Source organism: Schistocerca piceifrons, chromosome 2, assembly GCF_021461385.2.
Source record: "Schistocerca piceifrons isolate TAMUIC-IGC-003096 chromosome 2, iqSchPice1.1, whole genome shotgun sequence".
In the NCBI taxonomy this organism is placed as follows: Eukaryota; Metazoa; Arthropoda; class Insecta; order Orthoptera; family Acrididae; genus Schistocerca; species Schistocerca piceifrons.
In genome coordinates this window covers 80,922,681-80,947,439 of record NC_060139.1, presented here as the reverse complement: position 1 = coordinate 80,947,439, position 24,759 = coordinate 80,922,681, and positions in this window count along the sequence as shown.

Genomic DNA, 24,759 nt, shown 5'->3' with positions numbered 1-24,759 from the left:
GACATGCAGACAGGTAATGGGCCACAACAGATCAAACCCACAGCAGAGTCAGTCCAAGTTCAAGAATATTGGTAGGTAGATCATCACAGAGCAGACCCACTGTAGTCCTGGTAGAGAGTATGGTATTGGTGGGCCACCAGAGGTGCAGACCCAGTGCAGTCCTTGCAGAAATAATGGTACTGGTGAGTCAGCAAATGTGTAGACCCACTGTAGTCCTTGTAGAAATAATGGTATTGGTGGGTCATCAAAGACGCAGACCCACTATAGTCCTTGTAGAGATGGCCAGCAGCCATCTGTTGCGACTGTGCAGGCGCACAATCAATATCGAAAAGTCTTGTGGAGATTAAAGCAAGTCCATGAACCACCACTTGTGCACTCACAAAGTTTTTGGAATTTTTCTTAGAACCAGCAATGCTGTTATCCAGTCCCTTGCTGAATTATTAACACACGTGCAAACACTAACAGTCCCTACTTCTCGCATATTGTCCATATACTATGACCAACAGAAACGTGTGCAGTGAAATGTAACTTACAAGTTAATAATATGATGAACTGGTGTCAATTACAATTTTATAACATAAGAATACAATTACAAAGGTACAAAATACATCATTAAATAACATAACAATACAGATAACATTTGTAGTACAGGCTTTACAAAAGAATCGAAATAACATATACATCAGTGTTACAGGAATTATGACATAAGTAAATACATAAAAGATCAGAATAATTATTGAAACATCAACTTCACACATGAGCGTTAAAACAGAACAGAATTAATAATGTCTAAACATCTTTACAAAGTAAATAACATAGTGTTAGAAAAATTCTACTACATAACAACATCAGCTAAACACATAAAGACAGGAAAAACACAAATACACAAGGGTACACAAACACATAGCAGAATAACACAGGAGGAACACAAAAGTTACTACTAAAACATGTTTTACTTTACAGAAGAATTCAGAAAAACTGTGCAGATATAAATAGACACACCGCAAAAGCAACATTGTAAATTGTCACTCATTAGTAGCGTCGTGATAAAATCGTGTAGTTGTCACATAAACTAACCACTGTGTCATCTGGTATCTCACAGAAAGTACTTTAAATCCAGAATGTATTTTCAAGTAAACCAAAATGTTGCATTAAAATCTCATTAGCAGTACTGGTAAATGTTCTAAGTATGTGAGCCTTATAGTCGTTATGTAATCGTGCAACTAACAAGCGAGAATGTACAAATAACAACATTGTGTCGTCTTTTCACTATAACAATGCATTCATAATTTCTGTTGAAATAAGTTCTCTTGGTTCTTGACTGGATATTTAACTTCAAACATTGTTGCATGTTAATAGATTCTAAGTCCGACAAAGTATACTAGCGATGTAAAGTGAAAAGTTATATGGCAAAGACAAAGTTAAAAAACATATTATCTTTCAATAAACGGTTTTACATGTGAAAGTGGTGCAGTCCTTTACTCTTCCTAGTACGCAGAGGTTCAACTTCAACGCAATTATCATGTGGTATACGTCGGTAAAGAATACTGTTATTTTTCCCTGAGCCAGCCGGCGCACGCAGCTGCCTGCGGTGCGAGTCATTGTCTGTTCCTCTGCTGGCGCGCGTCGTTATTGGGATTAGGAGACCTAACTTCTACAAATTCACCTTGACGAGAAGGCTCTGCCCTGTTTGAAGCTCGCCAGTTCTGATGGAATTCAGATCTGTCGTTTTGTCGGTAGTTTACATAGTTTCTTGTTTGTCGGTCATGTGATGGAGAATTTCTCCCAGAATAGTAACTGCGCTGCGTGGTGAACCGTTGCGTCTGAAGTTATTCTGTCCCCCTTGATAATAATTATTTTGGTTCCCATATTGTCTGTTTCTATGGTTGTCTCTGCCACATTCATTACTACGGAAAAGCGATCTTTCTCTGTAACTATTATTCTGACAACGGTTGTCATACGGATGGTGTCTGTTTTGGTCACGATTTGTGTTGTGAAAATAGCCTTGTCGTGTCCAGTTATAATTTCTTTCATCGCGGAATTGTGACGGATGTGATCTGTAATTGTTGTGCTTCTGTTTTCGCGTTCCGCGATTGTCAGTGTCAATTTCCAGTTCTTGTAACAGTCCCTGAAAAGCTTCAACATCGTTTTTGCAACGTCCTGCTAAAATAATATGTCGTAAATGTGCAGGCAGTTTGATTAAGCAAATACGGGTGAGTTCTGAGGGGCTGTATGGGTTTGACAGGTACTGATTCTTGTGCAACATGTCTTCAAAATATTTCACAAGACTGGAAAATTCAGATTGTTCGAAATGTTTTATCATTATGATGCTATGTTATACTCGGTCTTGTGTAGCTTGAGACCAATATGCTGAGAGGAAGGCATGATAAAATTTTTTTCCTTCACTGTGACAATAGTGAATGACCGATCGCATTCTTACAGTTGGTTCACTCTCCAAGTAGCCACACATAAATTCTAACCTGTTCTCCAGTGACCAGTTGGGAGGAAAACAATGAGAGAATTGATGGAGCCACGCTTGTGGATGAATGTCGTTGGCATAATTCTTAAACGTTTTGAATTTACGTGTAGTAATGAACAGCTTATAGTCAAAATCATCATGTCGGTGAGTCACTTGTCGGTCATTGTTACGTCGTTTCGGGGGTTCCATCTCAAAATTCGGTGCACCTTGCCAATTTCTTTCATAATTTCCGAAATGCCCTGTGTTATTATTTTGTGGCTTTTCCGTATTTCTGAGTCCCCCTTCACGTGTTGGAGCGCGAGTGTCCTCTGAAATACGTAATTTTTGTATTTCTTGTGCCACTGATCTTGTACTTCCCGGATTTCTCTTTTGTATTGCGTATTAATTTGATTCTCATTTTGTTTGAATTTCTTAATTTGTTCATACTCTTCAGTGTCAGTGATGGCTACAGGTCTTGTGTCATTCAGATCATCATCTACCTTTGCAGATAAGTTAGTGAACTGACCTGAAAGTTCTGCTACTTTGTCCGATAGTGAAATTATTTCCTCTGTGTGTTTTTCTGAACCAAGTTTCAGAGTGTCCATTTGTGTTGAAATCGTATCTAATGTGTCCTTTAAGTTTTCTTGAGTTTTTGCAAGTTGCATAACCGAATCGGTACATGCAACTGAGTCAATTTTAGCTTGCAAGGTGTTGTGATTTTCATGAACAATAGTTTGCAGTTCTTTTATGGCTGCTTCGTGATTCTGTAATGCATTTTCATGACGCGAAAAAATAGGTTGGAAATGCTAACAAATTTGTGTTTTTACGTCATTACAGACTTTTTGACATTTCGATTCGATTTTATGTAACTCAGTAGATGAATCTTCACGTGTTTGTTCAAGTGTGGTGTCTAACTTTTGAAGATTTTGTTCCATTGTGTCTAACTTTTGAAGATTTTGTTCCATTGCGTCTAACTGTTGCTGTGTTTGTCTCTGGTGTTGTTCCATTGTGTCTAACTTTTTAAGCCTTTGTCCCATTTGTCTCTGATTTTGTTCCATTTGTTGCATTAATTGCAATAATAATGTATTACTGTCTGGAATATGTTTCTCTATGCTTTTTGGCAGTGCATTTTTACCGGCAACATTCACATTTTGACAAGCAGAAAATGTGTCTTGACTTATTTGGGAAAACGATGAGGACGCAAAACCTGAATCTACAGTATTTGCAAAATTGTGCCCTGTCATTTAGAATTCCTGAGGCGAGCTGTTGCCGAGCGATGGATCGATAATGCTTCCCTGTTCACTAATTGTTTGCCGGCCGCGGCGGTCCCGCAGTTCTAGGCGCGCGGTCAGGAACCGTGCGGCTGCTACGGTCGCAGGTTCGAATCCTGCCTCGGGAATGGATGTGTGTGATGTCCTTAGGTTAGTTAGGTTTAAGTAGTTCTATGTTCTAGGGGACTGATGACCACAGCAATTGAGTCCCATAGTGCTCAGAGCCATTTGAGCCATTTGAACCATTTGAACGAATTGTTTCACTGCCTACGCCATTGTTTGCCGCCCGCTCCATTTCCCTATGCACAATTACCAAATTACTATGTTGAACATTAGTTAATTCATTACACGGTCGCCCTAACACACTGCTTTCGTCTTCACTGTCATTTCTCAGTTTACTTTGGAGCCTAGTATTACGTTTTTCACACGCCATTATTGTCACAATATTTCACACGACAACACAGAAAAGCACAATTTGAAGAGCAAAATAAGAAAACACATTAACATAGCACCGAAAATAATATCTACTTAATTGCAAGCGCTGCTGCGAAATACTTGGTGCAAATCTACATGCATGCCACAACTGTTTTACTGTACAATAATGAAAAACTACAACTACAAAGGAGATTCCGTCTACAATTACGCGCTAGCAATAAACAGAAGCTGCACTAATTGCACAAACTACAAGAAAAAAATCAGAAGATTGCAGTGAGGTATCCTCGGCTAAGGGTCGACATATGAAACGTCCCCTTAGAAAAATTGTATATGACTGTGCTTAAACTGACACACAATATTTTTAGCGCAACGCAATCTTTCAAAAATCCCCACAAAAAAATTGCCCTGACTAACATTAACCTATACCTTTCACAAATCACTTACCTCACCAAAAATCTTCGTTACTCGAACTACTGCAATACAGCGAGCGCCACTACTGCCAGCTAAATAAAAGATTCAAACTACGGAAGGCACTAACTACTGATAGGGATAGTTAGCAAATGAAAGATTTTAATAGAGAACAAACAATGTATTTACCTTAATAGTCATAATATATATAGCAGTTCATGACATCCAGTCTTACAAATTTCAAAACTCCGCCATCTCTCTCCCCACATCCACCACTGCTGGCGGCTCACCTCCAACTGCGCAACGCTACGCGCTGTTCACATCCAGCTGCCCAACACTACAATGGCAGACAACAATGCAAACTAGCCACAGACTGCACACAGCACAGCCAGTGATTTTCATACAGAGCGCTACGTAACGTTGCCAATAAGAAAACATAAACAACCTACTTACAAGTGCACCTCGTTTTTAATCTTCCACTCTTATTGTTCCCTCTTCGTTCTTGTGCATAATGTGTATTCCCGGTCTTTCCCTAACACTTGCCCTTATTTTTCTCAGGATTTCGAACATCTTGCACCATTTTACATTCACGAACTCTTTTTCCAGGTCGACAAACCCTATGAGCGTTTCTTGATTTTTCTTCGGTCGTGTTTACATTACCAACCGCAACATCAAATGTGCCTCTCTGTTGCCTTTACCTTTCCTAAAGCCAAACTCATCGCATCTAACAGGTCTTCAATTTCTTTTCAATTCTTCTGTATATTATTCTTGTTTGCAACTAGGATGCTTGAGCTGTTAAGCTGACTGTGCTATGGAAATCTCGGACTTTTTTGCTCTTGCAATTGTCGGAACTGTATGGATAATATTTTTCCGAAAGTCTGATGCTATATCGCCAGTGTCATACATTCTACATACCAACGTGAATAATTGTTTTGTTGCCACTTACCCAAACGATTTCAGAAATTCCGATAGAATGTTATCTACTTCTTCTGCCTTATTTTATTTTAAGTTCTCCAAAGCTCTTTTAAATTCTGCTTCCAGTACTGGATCCCTATCTCTTCCCTATCGACTCCTGTTTACTCGTCCATCACGTCAGCAGATAAGACCTCCTTCTCATAGAGGCCCTTAATGTACTCTTTCCGTCTATTCGCTTTCTCCTCTGCATTTAACAGTGCAGTTCCCAATGCGGTCTTAATGTTACCACCCTTGTTTTTAATTCCACCGAAGGCTGTTTTTCTTATACGCTGAGTCAGTCCTTCCGACAATCACTTTCGTTTTCTTCTCATTTTTCATGCAGCCATTACGCCTTAGCTTCCCTGCACTTCCTGTTTATTGCTTTCCTAGGTGACTTGTATTTCTGTATTCCTGAATTTCCCTGAACTTTTTTTTATAGTTCCTTCTTTCGTCTATCAACTAATGTATACCTTCTGTTCCCAACGCTTTCTTCACGGTTGCCTTTTTTACCCATATTTTTATTTTCAGCATCTGTGATTGTCCTTTTTAGAGATGTCCATTCCTTTTCAACTGAACTTCCTACTGAGCTATTGCTTATCGCAGTATCGGTAGCCTCAGAGATATTCAAGCGCATTTCTTAATTCTTTAGTTCTTCCGTATCCCACTTCTTCGAACATTGACCCTTCCCGTCTAGTCTCTTAGACTTCATCCTATTCTTCTTCATTACTACATTGTCATCTGAGTCTGTGTCTACATCTTTTCCTGGGTACGCCTTACAATCCAATATCTGATTTCGCAATCTCCGCCTAACCATGATGTAATCTATCAGGAAACTCCCTGTATCTCCCAACCTTCTTCAAATATATCTCGTTTTTTTGTGGTTCTTGAACAGAGTATTTCCCATTACTAGCTGAAATATACTGAAGAATTCAATAAGTCTTCATCCTCTCTCATTCCTGCTACAAAGCCCATATTCTGCCGGAAACCCTTTTTCTGCTTCTTCCCCTATAACCACATTCCAATTCCCCATGAGTATTAGATTTTCGTCTCCCTATACGTACTGAATTACCCGTTCAGTATCCTCATATAGTTTCTCTATTTCTCCATCTTCTGCTTGGACGGCATATAAGTGAATTATTGTTGTCATGGTTGGCTTGGTGTCGTTTCTGTGACACTATGGAAATAAAGTGACATGCTTCTTGGCAGAGCGTAGGGAGACCCGCACCGCCGTACTAGGCAATATCCTAATGGAGATGGTTTCCAGTTGCCTAGTTGATTTTGAAAAAAAAGAAGTCTTATAAGATGACGAGAAACGGCTACTTCTTTACGGAGTATTCGAAAGGAACACGAAGAGAATTGTTGAGTTGAACACACACAGGTGTCACGACATTAGCTCCAGAGATGTTATGAGCGCCTCTGGAATACGTGAGCCGAGATTTTTTTTTCCATCTCTGCCATATGGCAGCACTGAGGGCACTTTAACAAGCGGAATTGCAGAAAACACGAAAAATTCCCCCCATGAACCATGGACCTTGCCGTTGGTGGGGAGGCTTGCGTGCCTCAGCGATACAGATGGCCGTACCGTAGGTGCAACCACAACGGAGGGGTATCTGTTGAGAGGCCAGACAAACATGTGGTTCCTGAAGAGGGGCAGCAGCCTTTTCAGTAGTTGCAGGGGCAACAGTCTGGATGATTGACTGATCTGGCCTTGTAACATTAACCAAAACGGCCTTGCTGTGCTGGTACTGCGAATGGCTGAAAGCAAGGCGAAACTACAGCCGTAATTTCTCCCGAGGACATGCAGCTTTACTGTATGATTAAATGATGATGGCACCCTCTTGGGTAAAATATTCCGGAGGTAAAATAGTCCCCCATTCGGATCTCCGAGCGGGGACTACTCAAGAGGACGTCGTTATCAGGAGAAAGAAAACTGGCATTCTACGGATCGGAGAGTGGAATGTCAGATCCCTTAATCGGGCAGGTAGGTTAGAAAATTTAAAAACGGAAATGGATAGGTTAAAGTTAGATGTAGTGGGAATTAGTGAAGTTCGGTGGCAGGAGGAACAAGACTTTTGGTCAGGTGATTACAGGGTTATAAATACAAAATAAAATAGGGGTAATGCAGGAGTAGGTTTAATAATGAATAAAAAAAATAGGAGTGCGGGTTAGCTACCACAAACAGCATAGTGAACGCATTATTGTGGCCAAGATAGACACAAAGCCCATGCCTACTACAGTAGTACAAGTTTACATGCCAACTAGCTCTGCAGATGATTAAGAAATTGATGAAATGTATGACGCGATAAAAGAAATTATTCAGGTAGTGAAGGGAGACGAAAATTTAATAGTCATGGGTGACTGGAATTCGTCAGTAGGAAAAGGGAGAGAAGGAAACACAGTAGGCGAATATGGATTGGGGGGAAGAAATGAAAGAGGAAGCCGCCTTGTAGAATTTTGCACAGAGCATAACTTAATCATAGCTAACACTTGCTTCAAAAATCATGAAAGAAGGTTGTATACCTGGAAGAATCCTGGAGATACTAAAAGGTATCAGATAGATTACATAATGGTAAGACAGAGATTTAGCAACCAGGTTTTAAATTGTAAGACATTTCCAGCGGCAGATGTGGATTCTAACCACAATCTATTGGTTATGAGCTGCAGATTGAAACTGAAGAAACTGCAAAAAGGCGGGAATTTAAGGAGATGGGACCTGGATAAACTGAAAGAACCAGAGGTTGTTTAGAGTTTCAGGGAGAGCATAAGGGAACAATTGACAGGAATGGGGGAAAGAAATACAGTAGAAGAAGAATGGGTAGCTCTGAGGGATGAAGTAGTGAAGGCAGCAGAGGATCAAGTAGGTAAAAAGACGAGGGCTAATAGAAATCCTTGGGTAACAGAAGAAATATTGAATTTAATTTATGAAAGGAGAAAATGTAAAAATGCAGTAAACGAAGCAGGCAAAAAGGAATACAAACGTCTCAAAAATGAGATCGACAGGAAGTGGAAAATGGCTAAGCAGGGATGACTAGAGGACAAATGTAAATATGTAGAGGCTTGTCTCACTAGGGGTAAGATAGATACTGCCTACAGGAAAATTAAAGAGACCTTTGGAGAGAAGAAAACCACTTGTATGAATATCAAGAGCTCAGATGGCAACCCAGTTCTAAGCAAAGAAGGGAAGGCAGAAAGGTGGAAGGAGTATATAGAGGGTTTATACAAGGGCGATGTACTTGAGGACAATATTATGGAAATGGAAGAGGATGTAGATGAAGATGAAATGGGAGATAAGATACTGCGTGAAGAGTTTGACAGAGCACTGAAAGACCTGAGTCGAAACAAGGCCCCGGGAGTAGACAACATTCCATTAGAACTACTGATGGCCTTGGGAGAGCCAGTCATGACAAAACTCTACCATTTGGTGAGCAAGATGTATGAGACAGGCGAAATACCCACAGACTTCAAGAAGAATATAATAATTCCAATCCCAAAGAAAGCAGGTGTTGACAGATGCGAAAATTACCGAACTAGCAGTTTAATAAGTCACAGCTGCAAAATACTAACGCGAATTCTTTACAGACGAATGGAAAAACTGGTAGAAGCCGACCTCGGGAAAGATCAGTTTGGATCCCGTAGAAATATTGGAACACGTGAGGCAATACTGACCCTACGACTTATCTTAGAAGCTAGATTAAGGAAAGGCAAACCTACGTTTCTAGGATTTGTAGACTTAGAGAAAGCTTTTGACAACATTAACTGGAATACTCTCTTTCAAATTCTGAAGGTGGCAGGGGTAAAATACAGGGAGCGAAAGGCTATTTACAATTTGTACAGAAACCAGATGGCAGTTATAAGAGTCGAGGGGCATGAAAGGGAAGCAGTGGTTGGGAAAGGAGTAAGACAGGGTTGTAGCCTCTCCCCGATGTTATTCAATCTGTATAATGAGCAAGCAGTAAAGGAAACAAAAGAAAAATTCGGAGTAGGTATTAAAATTCATGGAGAAGAAGTAAAAACTTTGAGGTTCGCCGATGACATTGTAATTCTGTCAGAGACAGCAAAGGACTTGGAAGAGCAGTTGAACGGAATGGACAGTGTCTTGAAAGGAGGATATAAGATGAACATCAACAAAAGCAAAACGAGGATAATGGAATGTAGTCAAATTAAATCGGGTGATGCTGAGGGAATTAGATTAAGAAATGAGACACTTAAAGTAGTAAAGGAGTTTTGCTATTTAGGGAGTAAAATAACTGATGATGGTCGAAGTAGAGAGGATATAAAATGTAGACTGGCAATGGCAAGGAAATCGTTTCTGAAGAAGAGAAATTTGTTAACATCGAGTATAGATTTAAATGTCAGGAAGTCGTTTCTGAAAGTATTTGTATGGGGTGTAGCCATGTATGGAAGTGAAACATGGACGATAACCAATTTGGACAAGAAGAGAACAGAAGCTTTCGAAATGTGGTGCTACAGAAGAATGCTGAAGATAAGGTGGGTAGATCGCGTAACTAATGAGGAGGTATTGAATAGGATTGGGGAGAGGAGAAGTTTGTGGCACAACTTGACTAGAAGAAGGGATCGGTTGGTAGGACATGTTTTGAGGCGTCAAGGGATCATAAATTTAGCATTGGAGGGCAGCGTGGAGGGTAAAAATCGTAGAGGGAGACCAAGAGATCAATACACTTAGCAGATTCAGAAGGATGTAGGTTGCAGTAGGTACTGGGAGATGAAGAAGCTTGCACAGGATAGAGTAGCATGGAGAGCTGCATCAAACCAGTCTCAGGATTGAAGACCACAACAACAACAACAACGTGGAATTCTGTCATTCGATTCTGAAATTGAATTTTCTTCCAGCCGAAGTACTGACAGTCGCAATTTATCCCGGGTCTTTCCACCGTTCATTCTGAAAATACAAGTAAAAATGACTTGATCATCAAACTATTTTCAGCGAATAACGAAGGATACAGCAGACTATGACAGTTCATCGATAAGACGGAAATCGTAAAGCTGCATTGTCGAAATCTACAAATAATTTCTTTCTGTGTGAAGTGAGTATTTTTCTCTCTGATATGGCATCAGCAATGTCCAACCAGCAACCCTTCTAACTAGCGTTAAAGAATTTGTTAGTGTGCAGTGTACCATACTTAATCAGCTAACAGAAGAACCAAACATCCATATTTTTTATATTAAACAGTCGCCACACCGTAATTTTAGTAGTACAGAGATTATTTTTCATTTTCTGCATTGCATACTACAACTAACAGATACCTACTGCAAGGCTGCAGAATAATGACTAATAAAATTACGCTTACACATTTCTTCCCATGGGAAAAACATCAAAATTTGGTAAATTTGTCAGTTTTAGAAATTTCTGGTGCCTTTTATCACCTTTGGTGATGCATTGCTGTAACAAAGGAGTGCGTCAAGAGATTTTTCTTTTAGCAATGTTGGTGTCGAATAACAGCTTATATGTACTTCTCTAGTACAACTGGGAATTACTAGAACCACAATGATGCTTACATCACACATTATGTAGATAAGGCAGTACATATTCGAACCTTGGTATCTGTGAATTTCAAGCGATGAATATGCACGAAAGAGAAACTGTTACAGTATCACTCTCTCTAAAATGATACACTTGAAACATGTTTTTTGTTTTTCCTTTCGTTTCCTTTATATCCAGAACACTGAAGAATATGAAGAAAACTTCTCGGTCTTCCAGCCGCGTCAGGTGGTTAAAACCCCAGGATCTTCTTTAGACAGGTCTTTCCTTGGCCATTGTCAAATGGTAAATTACTGCCGCGTCCCCGTGGCCTCACCGTTATATAAGGTGAACATAAATAAAACCGACAGACTGCAGAGACAGGTATCTGACTGGAAACCGAGGAGAAAACGCCCTATGAATACGTGTGCGGAAATGAGCGGAGTGCATGCAACAACTACAAATCGTCCAGGAACACAGTACAGAGCTGCATCGCATCCACCACAGTTGCTCAAAATGGCCTCCACGGGACGCAATGGACGCACTCACATGTAGCCTCTTGAATTGCCGCACTTTGAGTTACACCACGATTGAGGGCCACTTGCCTGGAGTTTGTACCAGGATTCGTCTCAATATCCTGTAGAACGCGTTCCTCCAAATCTGGGGCAGGCACAGTCCGCCGCCTCCCAGCACGTAGGTCTGTCTGAAAGGACTCATGATCACATGTTGTTGTTGTTTTTGTAGTCTTCAGTCCTGAGACTGGTTTGACGCAGCTCTCCATGCAACTCTATCCTGTGCAAGCTTCTTCATCTCCCAGTACCCACTGCAGCCTACATCCTTCTGAATCTGCTTAGTGTATTCATCTCTTGGTCTCCCTCTACGATTTTTACCCTCCACGCTGTCCTCCAGTACTAAATTGATGATCCATTGATACCTGCCCGCAGCTCGTGGTCGTGCGGTAGCGTTCTCGCTTCCCACGCCCGGGTTCCCGGGTTCGATTCCCGGCGGGGTCAGGGATTTTCTCTGCCTCGTGATGGCTGGGTGTTGTGTGCTGTCCTTTGGTTAGTTCGGTTTAAGTAGTTCTAAGTTCTAGGGGACTGATGACCATAGATGTTAAGTCCCGTAGTGCTCAGAGCCATTTTTTGATACCTCAGAACATGTCCTACCAACCGATCCCTTCTGCTAGACAAGTTGTGCCACAAATTTCTCCTCTCCCCAGTTCTATTCAATACTTCATCATTAGTTATTTTCAGCATTCTTCTGTAGCACTACATTTCGAAAGCTTCTATTCTCTTGTTGTCTAAACTATTTATCGTCCACGTTTCACTTCGATACATGGCTACACTCCATACAAATACTTTCAGAAACGACTTCCTGACACTTAAATCAATACTCAATGTTAACAAAATTCTCTTCTTCAGGAACGCTTTCCTTGCCGTTGCCAGCCTAAATGCTATATCCTCTCTTCTTCGACCATCATCAGTTATTTTGCTCCCCAAATAGCAAAACTCAATTACTACTTTAAGCGTCTCATTTCCTAATCTAATTCCCATAACATATACACCCGGAAAGGTCTTGAAATGTTGTGTGATGCGGCTGGCGTTTCAGAGGGTACTTGTTTCGGTATAGCCGTCCTTCCTTTCGACTCTTTCCATCTGCTTGGCGGTACACAAACACCATCTTGGCCTATTCCTGACATGAATGCCGGGCCATTCTGCTGCTTGCATGCTGTGTGGCTGTGTGGTTGACGAATCGTGTCAGAGGAAATTTCATCCATCAGCGACATCTACCGCGGCAATTACGCATGTGGCTGCCAAACACTTCGCCGAACGCCGTAAAATCGGTCAGAAGACGGACACAGAGTCCAATAAGACTCATCCGACCAAATGACGTTCTTCCATTGCTCCATGGTCTAGGTTTTTATTGCTTCGGTACCATGTTTTCCTATTACGGGCATTTTCATCATCATTGAGTTGTTTTGGAATTCCTGCTTGTCCTGCCATTACATGCTTATAAAGTGTTTGTGAGTGTGACATTCAATATTGCATTGACGTTTGCCGCTGTCGTCTTTTTATTTTTAGTTATAGTCCTCTTCAACGAATGACATACTATCGTCCGCGTTGCACCTTAGTGGATTACGTTTCACCGTTTTCCATGTATGCAGTATAAATTTTCCGTACGGTGCCTCTTGAAACACTAAACATTTCCCTTCATTAGGCAGGCACCCACCATTAGACCACCAACAATTAGCCCATTCACTTAGCTCCAACATAATGCACTGACAACTACACGTAACATTGTTCTGACCAAGACTGACACATGCAAGATTAGATTAGATCAGATTAGTTTTTCGTTCCATCGATCCGTGCTGAGGAGATCCTCGTGGATGTGGAACATGTCAGTTTTTTTAAGCTGTAATAACAGTACCAATAGTATGAATATATACAATACATCATTTGTTTCTATTAAAAAATTCGTCAGTGGAGTAGAAGGAGTTGGCCACAAGTAAGTCTTTCAGGCTCCATTTAAACTGATCTTTATTTATAACAAAATTTTTTGTGTTTGCTGGCAAATTATTGAAGACGAGTGTTCCTGAGTAGTGGACCCCTTTTTGGACTAAAGTAATTGCTTCTAAGTCCTTCATTTTTGTTCCTGGTATTGTATCTATGGCTTGAGCTGTTTGTTGGAAAAAGAGATATATTATTTAGGACAAATTTCATTAAGGAGTAAATATACTGACAGTTAGTATCATACAATGAAGGCTTTCACGACCGGATGGTACTGTTGTTGATAATTATTCCGGGTTATAAGGTCGTGGTGCATGGAATTCTTCAATTCCTAACGTTTCGTCCAATGCTACCTCTGACGATGTCCAACGTAGTATTGGACGAAACGTTAGGAATTGAAGAATTCCATGGACCACGGCCTTATAACCCGGAAGAATTATCAACAACAGCAGTTAGTATACCCAGTTCTTTGAAGAGGTTTCTACAGGACGTCCGTGCATTTACACGCTTTTGGACTCTGAAAACTTTTGTTTGAGTTGAAGAGTTACCCCAAAATCTGAGGACGTTCCACAGGCGCCGCTCGTACTCAAACACAACAGAGCCATCTGTAGACTTGGCTGGCATCTGCATTTATGTTCAAGCATGTATTTGTCACGGCGTTCCCATAGTTTGGTGCAAACTTGTATAACAGGACAGTAGAACCGAATGGGCGTCATTCAGTGAAGTGCTGGAAATGTTAAATCCACTGGCATGAGGGACTTTGACGAAGGGCAGACTATTGTGGTGCAGGCAACAGGTATCTGCGAAACGGCTAAGATGGACGGCTATCAGCGTGGTACTATCGTTAGCGTCTCTGGAAATCGGTTGAAGAACTGTATCAAGACGAGTAAGCGACAAGGGGTTGGACGTCTACGCTCCATCACAGAATTGTCGCCGGCCGCGGTGGTCGAGGGTTTCTAGGCGCTCAGTCCGGAACCACGCGACTGCTACGGTCGCAGGTTCGAATCCTGCCTCTGGAATGGATGTATGTGATGTGCTTAGGTTAGTTAGGTTTAAGTAGTTCTACATTCTAGGGGACTGATGACCACAGATGTTAAGTCCCATAGTGCTCAGAGCCATTTGAACCACCTGGACAGAATTGTCCGCTCTCTAAAGAGGCTTGCCTGCTCTCTGAAGCAGGATAGGTTGCTATTAGTGCCAGATCTTACGACAGAGTACAATGTTGGTGCTGGCAGAAGTATTTCAGAGAACTTAGTTCAGTGCAGATTGCTGTACATGAGGTTCCGCAGCAGAGCCAATGACATCGCGTTAACGGGATTTTCGAAACTGGACCGTGGATCAATGGAAATGCGTCACTGATCGGATGAATCACGCTTCTTGTTACACCAGGTCAGTGATCCTGTCTTGATACACCGTCAACCAGGCGAACGACTGTTCGAAAAATTCACCGCGTCCACGATGCAGACTAGTGGCGCAATATTGTGCGGTAAACATTCATCTGGGCTTCCATGGGACCGGTAGTAGTAATCAAGGGCATCATGAGAGTCGTGGACTACGTGAATCTCCCTGCGCAGCATCTCTGTTGCTTGATGGCTGCTGTTTTCCATGACAGTGATGGTTCTTCCAAGAGGATAACCGTCTCACAAGGCAGGAATCGAGTTACAGTAGTGTGAGAAGCATGACAGTGAACCCAGATTGATGTATTGCCTACAAAATTCACAAGATCTGAACCCGACTGAACGCATCCGGGGCGCTATGGACGCCAGCTCCGCACCCGAAACCCCCGGGCCTGTAATTTTCGACAGTTGCGAGACATGTGCGTAGACTCCGAAGACCTCGTCAAATCCATGCCATTCAGTATCGCTGCAGCACTGCATTCCAAAAGCGGACCAACAACCTGGTGAATGTTTTTGGTCATCATTGTACTTACATATTTCTTTACATTTCTAGATACGAGACGTTCATGAGTAGGCCGAACCCATCCACATATCCCATTAATGTAAGCATATAGTGAAAGTTCCCGTGAAGTCTTACTTTCACAGTAGCTATGTAACAAGTACACTCATTACAAAAAGGAAACACTACCAGTAGCCAACTGCCATGGCGGCATCCTTGGTACGTCACCTTCCGTGGTATGATGCTTCTCGGAAAGTTACCGTCTGCTCGAACAAAACGTGTTTGTAATTCAGTGATAGACTGAGCGAGCATGCACGCTGCCTAATGCGTTGGACTTCTAACTGGGCAGGATGGACCTCAAGTCTCTCTCAGTCTACCTGGATTAAATTTGTGTGTTTTCCATATGTAGCAACAAGTGCATACCAGTATGGTTCCTTTAGACTGTCCACTACCGCTTTCATCCTTCCCTGTTGTCATGGTGAATTTCTGCTCCAATTTTAATCATCTCGCAATTGATGGCCTATACATACTAATATTTCATACTTCTTTGCTTCAAACGTTCGACATTACATATATTCCCACTACATTCTGGCTTCACTAGAGCCACTATGGTAGTGCTTTAACGTTATTTCGTTAAAAAAAACTACTTACTGTCCTTAAAGTGCGATACACTTCTCGTAGAGTCGACACGACACTCATTTGGACATGTCATATCTACACTACTGGCCATTAAAATTGCTACACCACGAAGATGACTTGCTACAGACGTGAAACTGCTGCTGACGTTGATCGAGATCCAATGACTGTTAGCAGAATATGGAATCGGTGGGTTCAGGAGGGTAATAAGGAACGCCGTGTTGGATCCCAACGGCCTCGTATCACAAGCAGTCAAGATGACAGGCATTTTATCCGCATGCCTGTGACGGATCTTGCACCAACGTATCGTTCCCTGATTCAACAGATGGTGACGTCTGCAAGACAACAACCATCTGCACGAACAGTTCGACGATGTTTGCAGCAGCATGGACTATCAGCTCGGAGACCAAGGCTGCGGTTACCCTTGACGCTGCATCACAGGCAGGAGAGCCTCCGATGGTGTACTCAACGATGAACCTGGGTGCACGAATGGCAACACGTCATTTTTTTGGATGAATTCAGGTTCTGTTTACAGTATAATGATGGTCGCATCCGTGTTTGGCGACATCGCTGTGAACGCACATTGGAAGCGTGTATTCGTCATCGCCATACTGGCGTATCACCTGGAGTCATGGTATGGGATGCCATCGGTTACACGTCTCGGTCACCTCTTGTTCGCATTGACGGCACTTTGAACAGTGAACGCTACATTTCAGATGTGTTAGGACCCGTGGCTCTACCCTTCATTCGATCCCTGCGAAACCCTACATTTCAGCAGGATAATGCACGACCGGTTGTTGCTGGTCCTGTATGGGCCTTTCTGGATACAGAAAATGTTCGACTGCTGCCCTGACCAGCACATTCTCCAGATCTCTCATCAATTGGAAACGTCTGGTCAATGGTGGCCGAGCAACTGGCTCGTTACAATACGCCAGTCACTATTCTTGATGAACTGTGGTATCGTGTTCAAGATGCATGGGCAGCTGTACCTGTACACGCCATCCATGCTCTGTTTGACTCAATGCCCAGGCGTATCAAGGCCGTTATTACGACCAGCGATGATTGTTCCGGGTACTGACTTCTCAGGAGATATGCACCCAAATTGCGCGAAAATGTAATCACATGTCAGTTTTAGTATAATATATTTGTCCGATAAATACCCGTTTATCATCTGCATTTCTTCTTGGTGTAGCAATTTTAATGGCAAGTAGTGTAAATCGTTCTTACGAAATGCCGTTGACAGTCGCGATCCTACAACAAACCTGATCAATCAGAGAGTTTCCCGCAGATTTTTGTTTCTTCATTACAACATTTGCCGCAAGTAGCCCCGTATGTCAAGGCCTTGTGGGAGGGCAGTCCTGTCCATGTATTACCCACGACTGCTCGGTTTCAAAAATTGTCTCAGTTTGCATTGCTGTTAGTAACGTAGCTTCCTTTCACTGGATATAAACAAACAGTCAAGATGTATTTAGGAGTTTAATAATTTTTCTGTGTAACGCTGACCAAATGTCTTCCGACATTCAACTTAAAGTACCATGCGTAGCTTCATGCAATGCATCAGAGCGTATTTAAGTGCCGCCACACGACTTCAAAACTGTATACATGGAGCAAGTTACAAACGGTCGTCAGGCTTGTCTCATACTGGCGGCACACCAGCCTAGTGCTGATATTGTGGTCACTAACAAAGACCTTTTATCTCCGCTTCAGGTCGGTGTACCACTCTTGCAACGCATTTCTGGCGATGTATTCATATGATCGTTTTTGGTCCTTATCGTCTCAGTTTATCCCCTTTTCGCACAATCTCACTTTACATCTACACTGCAATACAAATAAAAAAAAAATGAAACGCCCTCAAGGACAAGGTGATTTTACTGATAACATGTTGCAAGTAGTTCATGATCGTAGCAGTGCATGATAACAAAGTCAGACCAAACGAAACTCACAAGTCCTAGTAAAGGGTCCCCAAACAGCCTCGTCAGTACACAGTGAACCTCTCCCCCAGCCCCACCTCCCCCCCCCCACCCCCCCACCCCCTCTAGCAGCAACGCAGGCTATTATTCTCTCGCCCAAACGATCATAAAGTTGCTGAGTGGTATTCTGCGATAAATTGTCCCAAGCATCATGCACCTTTTGTTACAGCTCGGCAATGGTTTTTTCACCACCTTCTCCATGTCCCACACCCATTCAAGTGGCGAGAGATCTGATGATCATGCTGACCAGGGCAGTTGTTGTACACTACGAAAAGCACGTTGCGTTGCAGCAGACTCATGTAGACGTGCACTGTACTCTTGAATAACCACATCATTGTCCTGTTGAAGAAATGGCACGATCATGGGAATAACAACATGTGCAATGTGTCGGGTACCGGTTACATTACTCTGCAGCAATGCCAAAAGCGCCCACGAGTAAGTAACTAATGCCGCTCACGCCATGAAGATTGGGATAGGGCCCATGTATGTTGGGTAAATGTACTCCGTAACATGCCGCTCACAAGGTCTACGCCGTACAAGCGTACGTCTATCATTCATATACGAATATGGCTCATCGTCATCATTAAAGACAACAGGACAGCTTTCCACTCTCCAGTCCATTCTTCATGTCACGAGAGTAGCTGAGCATGGCGATGTCTTAGTGTCAGTGCTAACGTGATCTTAGTCCTGCTACAAGCAGACGGTTGCCAATGGTCCTTGGTGACACAGTAAGTCCAGCATGTGTCCGAATTCCGTCCCTGAATGACGTTCAGTTGGTCACAGCTGCTCACAATGTGCGTCAATCTTCACATGCGTCTACTGGTGTGGGAATATTCCTCAGGTCACTGCTGAAAGCAGAGACAGGTAACAGATAATTTAAGCATCATCTATCTTCCAGCAGGTCCACAATGCGACCTCGTTCAAATGGCTCGTCGGCGGAACATGGTTGTACCCTAGAACGAATGTTGCAGTTTTTGTCCAGTACATCAGTACATTCACTGCCTGCAGAGTCGAAGCAAAGACTACAAGGACAGGCCTCGTGAGAGCCATTCGACCGCCGCTGAGCGTGACAAACGAATCGTTAACACTGCAATCCCTCCGTATACACGTGTTGTACTCTGATGTCACTGAACACAGCCCTTGAGGCTGTTGTATTTTTTTATCTGGCTCCGTATATCTGTACTACCCAAACCTCCTTATGGTGTACGGCAGAGGGTACATTCAGTAGAAGGATAGGTTCCCTCCTTCCCTCTTCCATTCGCGTATGGTAATTAGGAAGAACAGACGCTGATAAAACTTCGTATTAGGTCTAACTTGACAGTTTTCCTCGTCGTGATCATTTCGCGAGAGATATGTAGGGGAGACTGATATGTTGCCCAACTGATCTCGGAACATGCTCGCTCCAAAATACAACAATATACTCTGATGTCACAGAACACAGTCCTTGAGGCTGTTGTATTTTTTTATCTGGCTCCGTATATCTGTACTACCCAAAACCTCCTTATGGTGTACGGCAGAGGGTACATTTAGTAGGATAGGTTCCCTCCTTCCCTCTTGCATTCGCGTATGGTGATTAGGAAGAACAGTCGCTGATAAAACTTCGTATTAGGTCTAACTTGTCAGATTTTCTCGTCGTGATAATTTCACGAGATATATGTTGGGGAGACTGATATGTTACCCGACGGATCTCGAAACATGCTGTCTCGGAAATACAACAATAAATCTCTCCATGATAGGTAATGCCTCTCTTATAGCGTCTGCCATTGGAGTTTGCTAAATATCTCTGTAAGTATCTTTTGCTTTGAAACGCTCACGATTAGATTATGGCATTGTTAGCAGCCTAATAATGTAGCAACTAAACATTTATTTTAAATGACCGTAGCCTAATAGACATGTACTAATCAGTTTGACCGCGACGGGAATTATTTCAAGCGGATTTGGCTGCTCGGTAATTCTCTATACCGAGGACAGAGGTTTTTCATTAATCAAAGTCACGAAACGTTTGCAAAAGCAGAGTTACGTATTCACTTTAAACCCCATTGATGGCGGTCACTACCACTGCCGTACATTTTCATTCACGTTGAAACTCAAGATAGGTCAATTATATTGCAACGTCGCCACATGCTGTTGTAATAATTTGTACACGTGATCCTCAATGCAGTCCATTAGTCGGCGTGGTAGATGGGAACACGTAATTTCGGCACTCCATATTGATAATCACTTGTCTTGCCACTATTCGGTAAAATGGAAATGAACATATGGTATCGTTGGGTGGGAGGGCCCAATTAGGGGAAGTTCGGCCGCCAAGGGCAAGTCTTATTTCATTCGACGACACACTGGGCGACTTGCGCGCCGGTGATGAGGATGAAATGATAATGACGGCAACACATCACCCAGTCCCCGAGCGGAGAAAATTTCCACCCCGGCCGGGAATCGAACCCGAGCCCACTTGCATGGGAGGCGACCACGTTACCACCCAACTAAGCAGGCGGACACTATTCGGTATATTTCCGTTTGCTGAGTGTCGGTCTACGATGATGCTGACACATTCGCAGCCATACTGCCTGTATATTGCTCTCCCGCTACGGCATTACAAACACTACACGCTGACTGAACTGAACTCCATCTGACAACAATAACACTTGTTGGGCGCCCTCGGCGCGTGAGTAGCGGTTATTGGCCTATCCTCGATCTGTGTGAGTAAGGGAAAACGCCCCTTACGACTTGCAAAACTATTCAGTGACGAAACGTACCGCAGTTCGTTGTATCTTCTCTATCCCTTCTGTTAGTCGAAACTGGCTACAGCCGCAGATACATAAGTAATAATCAAAAATTATTCTTCCAAATGTGTTGCAAGCTACTTCCATCGTCAATGAATCATATGTTCTTAATGTTCTTCCAATGAATGTCAGTTTCGGAGCTTCTCTCCTACAATTAATTTAATCAGGTTTTACAGTTTAGGTCCGTTCGGATGGTTACTCATAGGTATTTTATGCTCGTTATTGTTTACAGTCATTTCTAGCCAATGACTTGGTTGTAAAATAATCGATCTCTTCACCTATTTCCTTGTAATATGTATTACACTTATTTTCGTTAAAGATCGACTGTCAGTCTCTGCATAGGTCCTTCCTGCATTTCACTACAGTCTTGTGGCGTTGTCTCCTTCCTATAAAGAAACCAACGTCGTCTGCCTATAGGCTTCCGATATTATCTCAAGCTATTAATCTCATCATAAATGGAATGTTTGTTTAAACAGGCTAAATTTCTTCACATATAAAAAAAGGATACTTGAAACGCAAGTCACTGAAATGTGATTTCTGTCGCATATCTAATAATGGCGCATGGCTTCAATGGGCTTCTTTCGTGTTTTATCTCTTACACACAGATCCAATAGCGACACACGGAAAAATGCTCTGAGTTCTGTACTAACCATGTGACTAAGAATATTAGATAGTAACAGCAGAAAAATGCTCCTATCGGAGCTCAAAAGAGGCGAATATGCTTCTGTTTAAAAGGCACTGACTGAAAAGTGGGCTACCAGCTGCCTCATTCCACTTGCATCAACTCCTTTTAAAAAGTTCCCAAAAATTTTGGCTTCAAATATAATCGGACTCTCTTTAACACGCAATTCACCTCTCACACCCACAACCTCCGTTAACTGTAACTCGCTCTCACCTATTAGTCCATCGCTGTAGGTCGCTCGTAGCCATCCATTCCCACTTTGCCTATTCTCACTTACTTATTCCGCGCAACTCATCAAAATTGCTTTGTGCTTGCCTGTCACTGCCTCCCGTGTCACAGGCACAGTCTGCTTCGCGTACGCTGCCAGTACTGGTTCCTCTCACTGTCCTCCTCTAGCTCTCTTTTACTGCTACTATCTCATTCGTCTTTTCCCTGTGCTGCTGTCTCTCTATCATAGACTCTCTGTCATTATCACTGGCTCTCAACCAAATCTGCTTTCTCCTTCTCTTTATTCGTCTCCCTCTGGCACTGTCTCCTCCACTCTTTATCCTAGCTTTGCTCTGACAGTGTCAATTATGTTCCACAGCCACTGTGTCCCTCTCTTTCTCTCACACAATCGTTATCTCCTTTTTTTTTCATTTTCCTCTGTAGATTTTCTTGACCGTGAGAGAAATTCATTCTAGTGTGTAGACTGTTTGCCGTTCCGTCGTCACGGACCGTTGCCCGGGGTACACAGTCTTAGAGGTCGTCTACACTTCGTACAATAGCCACTCAGAGCGAGACATTCGAAGAGGGGGAAGCTACTCTGTCAACAGACCTTCAACTTCTTAACCAGCATTATACGAAATGGAGGCTCTGCCCAAATCCAAGTAAAACTGAGGTAAGCGTATTCCACCTGAACAATCATGAGGCAAGGCGAGAGTTACAAGTAACATTCTGCTATGAGCGATTGACGCACAACAGCCATCCAGCATATCCTGGAATCACTCTTGACCGCCGGCCGCGGTGGTCTAGCGGTTCTAGGCACTCAGTCCGACTGCTTCGTGTACCTTGCTACGGTCGCAGGTTGGAATCCTGCCTCGGGCGTGGATGTGTGTGATGTCCTTAGGTTAGTTAGGTTTAAGCAGTTCTAACTTCTAGGGGACTGATGACCACAGATGTTAAGTCCCATAGTGCTCAGAGCCATTTGAACCACTCTTGACCGGTCACTACCCTATAAAAAACACCTATGAATAACCAGTCAAAGGAGAAAAAATTGAAATAACACGTTCAGAAAGCTGACTGGAACCTCCTGGAGAGCTCAAGCTAACACCCTACGCACCGCAGCACAATCTCTTGTTTACTCGGTGGCAGAATACTGCGCCCCAGTCTAGTACAAGAGCACACACAGGAAGAAAATAGATGTCGAGCCTAACACCACCATGAGGGTTGTCTCCGGAATTAACTCCACTTCCCTGGCTTCATGCCCTTTGCAATATAGCTCCTCCCTCCCTCAGATGGCAACAAGAAGCAATCCAAGAATGGAAGAAAATTAATGACCCCTCTTGTAACGCCGGAAATGCATATCCTTCTATTTCCATCTATTGTACTATAAATTTTTTTCCTTACTTTGTATATATATGCATTTATGTCGATGTATAATTGGTTTGTTTGTGAATATTATTTGTATTTATGCGCTGGGTCTGGCCTAGGGAAAACTATACTATCGAACGATTACATCGATAGGTCGTGTGGAGAACCAAAGTGTTTAGGATCTTTGGTAGTGTTAACTGTGCCGCGTGGAGCGCGGGCAGAGAGAGTCTGGCTGGAGGAGGGCAGTGGAGCAGGTGTGTTGTGTGACGCTCCCGCGAGTTGCCGCGCTTTCGGGGTTTTAGAACTGTATGGCAGACCTCAGCTTTTCAAACTGTTATATTTGTCTCTCTAAATTACACCAACGTAGCATGAACCTTTGTTGCTCATTGTCCCAATTGCATTACCAAGCAGAGTCCCTTCCTTTTCCGGAATGAACCCGAGTGTCGTTGAAATTCAAACGCCAGCATTAAAGTAATATCATTCGATTTCACTGCTTTAATTCCAAAGTTCAGTTAAGGTATTCATAGCTGGCTACAATATTTAGATTACACAAGCACAAATTAAGAGTGCGAGTTTTGTTACCGTATTTTAGCTTATCTGTGACTGCAGCTCAGCTTGGTACGTACTAAATTTTAGTATTGTTAATTGTTCAGGATCATTTAATTCAAGTTCAAAGTTAAATCTCTTATTTCTAAATTGCGTAGACTCAAGTAGCTTTTGAAATGATTGTTGAGGTAGCCCAAGACTAACCGTATTTTACTGAATTTCGATGTGCTTCAGAAACAAAGCTCACTATTAATTTCAGTCACTAAATTAACTTTCAATTTTCCGGTTTTATTAATTCTTTTGCTAAATTAAGTCAGAGTGTAGCGAAATTTATTACTTCTGACAAACTTTCAGTTTTCACACTACACGTGTCAACCTTCAGTTGCCACGCTTCTAGTGCTAATTATATGTGCAATAACCTTTCTTTTTCAGTTACTATAGTAGTTGTCCATAGGACTGGCGACCGTAATTTCCCCCAAGTCTCAAATATCTAATTACCGCTAGTTAATTGTTAACGTAACGGCCGGACATTTACTTTCTTTACTAACTTTACCCCTTTTAATAATTAATTTCCGCCAGTTTCATTTGCATTTTTCCTTCCATTTAGATGTAACCCTTTCCTCCCTCTTTACCGACAGATTAACTTCGGTGACAATTGCTTTTCCCAAATTTCCATTAGGTACACGTGGTTTAATTTTCCACTGTCATTAAGGTCGATAAGTGAGGGGGAGGTTACACTCTGTCTCTGAAGATATATCTATCCGTAAAATATTGGACCATCTACCAACTACCCGCCTAAAATCCAGGAAACCTATATGGGAAGATGAAGTCCTCAAATTCCCAGAAAGGTACGACATAGCAAGGGAATGGAGGCAATACTGGTCGCTGAATAATGACCATCCTCTCATCACTGATTTTGATCCTTCATTACCGGTGGAAGGGATGCAAATGCCCAGAAGAACTTGGTGAAGACTTAATCGTGTGAGGACTAACCACGGCAGGTGTAAGGCCATTCTCCACAAATGGAAACTCACTGATGAACCACGATGCGACTGTGGTGCAGAAGAACAAACAATCCCTCAGCTGACCTTCGAATGTCCTGCGAGGAGGTTTGAAGGAGAATGGAGCGATATCATGAATGCTACTCCACGTGCTGTTCAGTGGG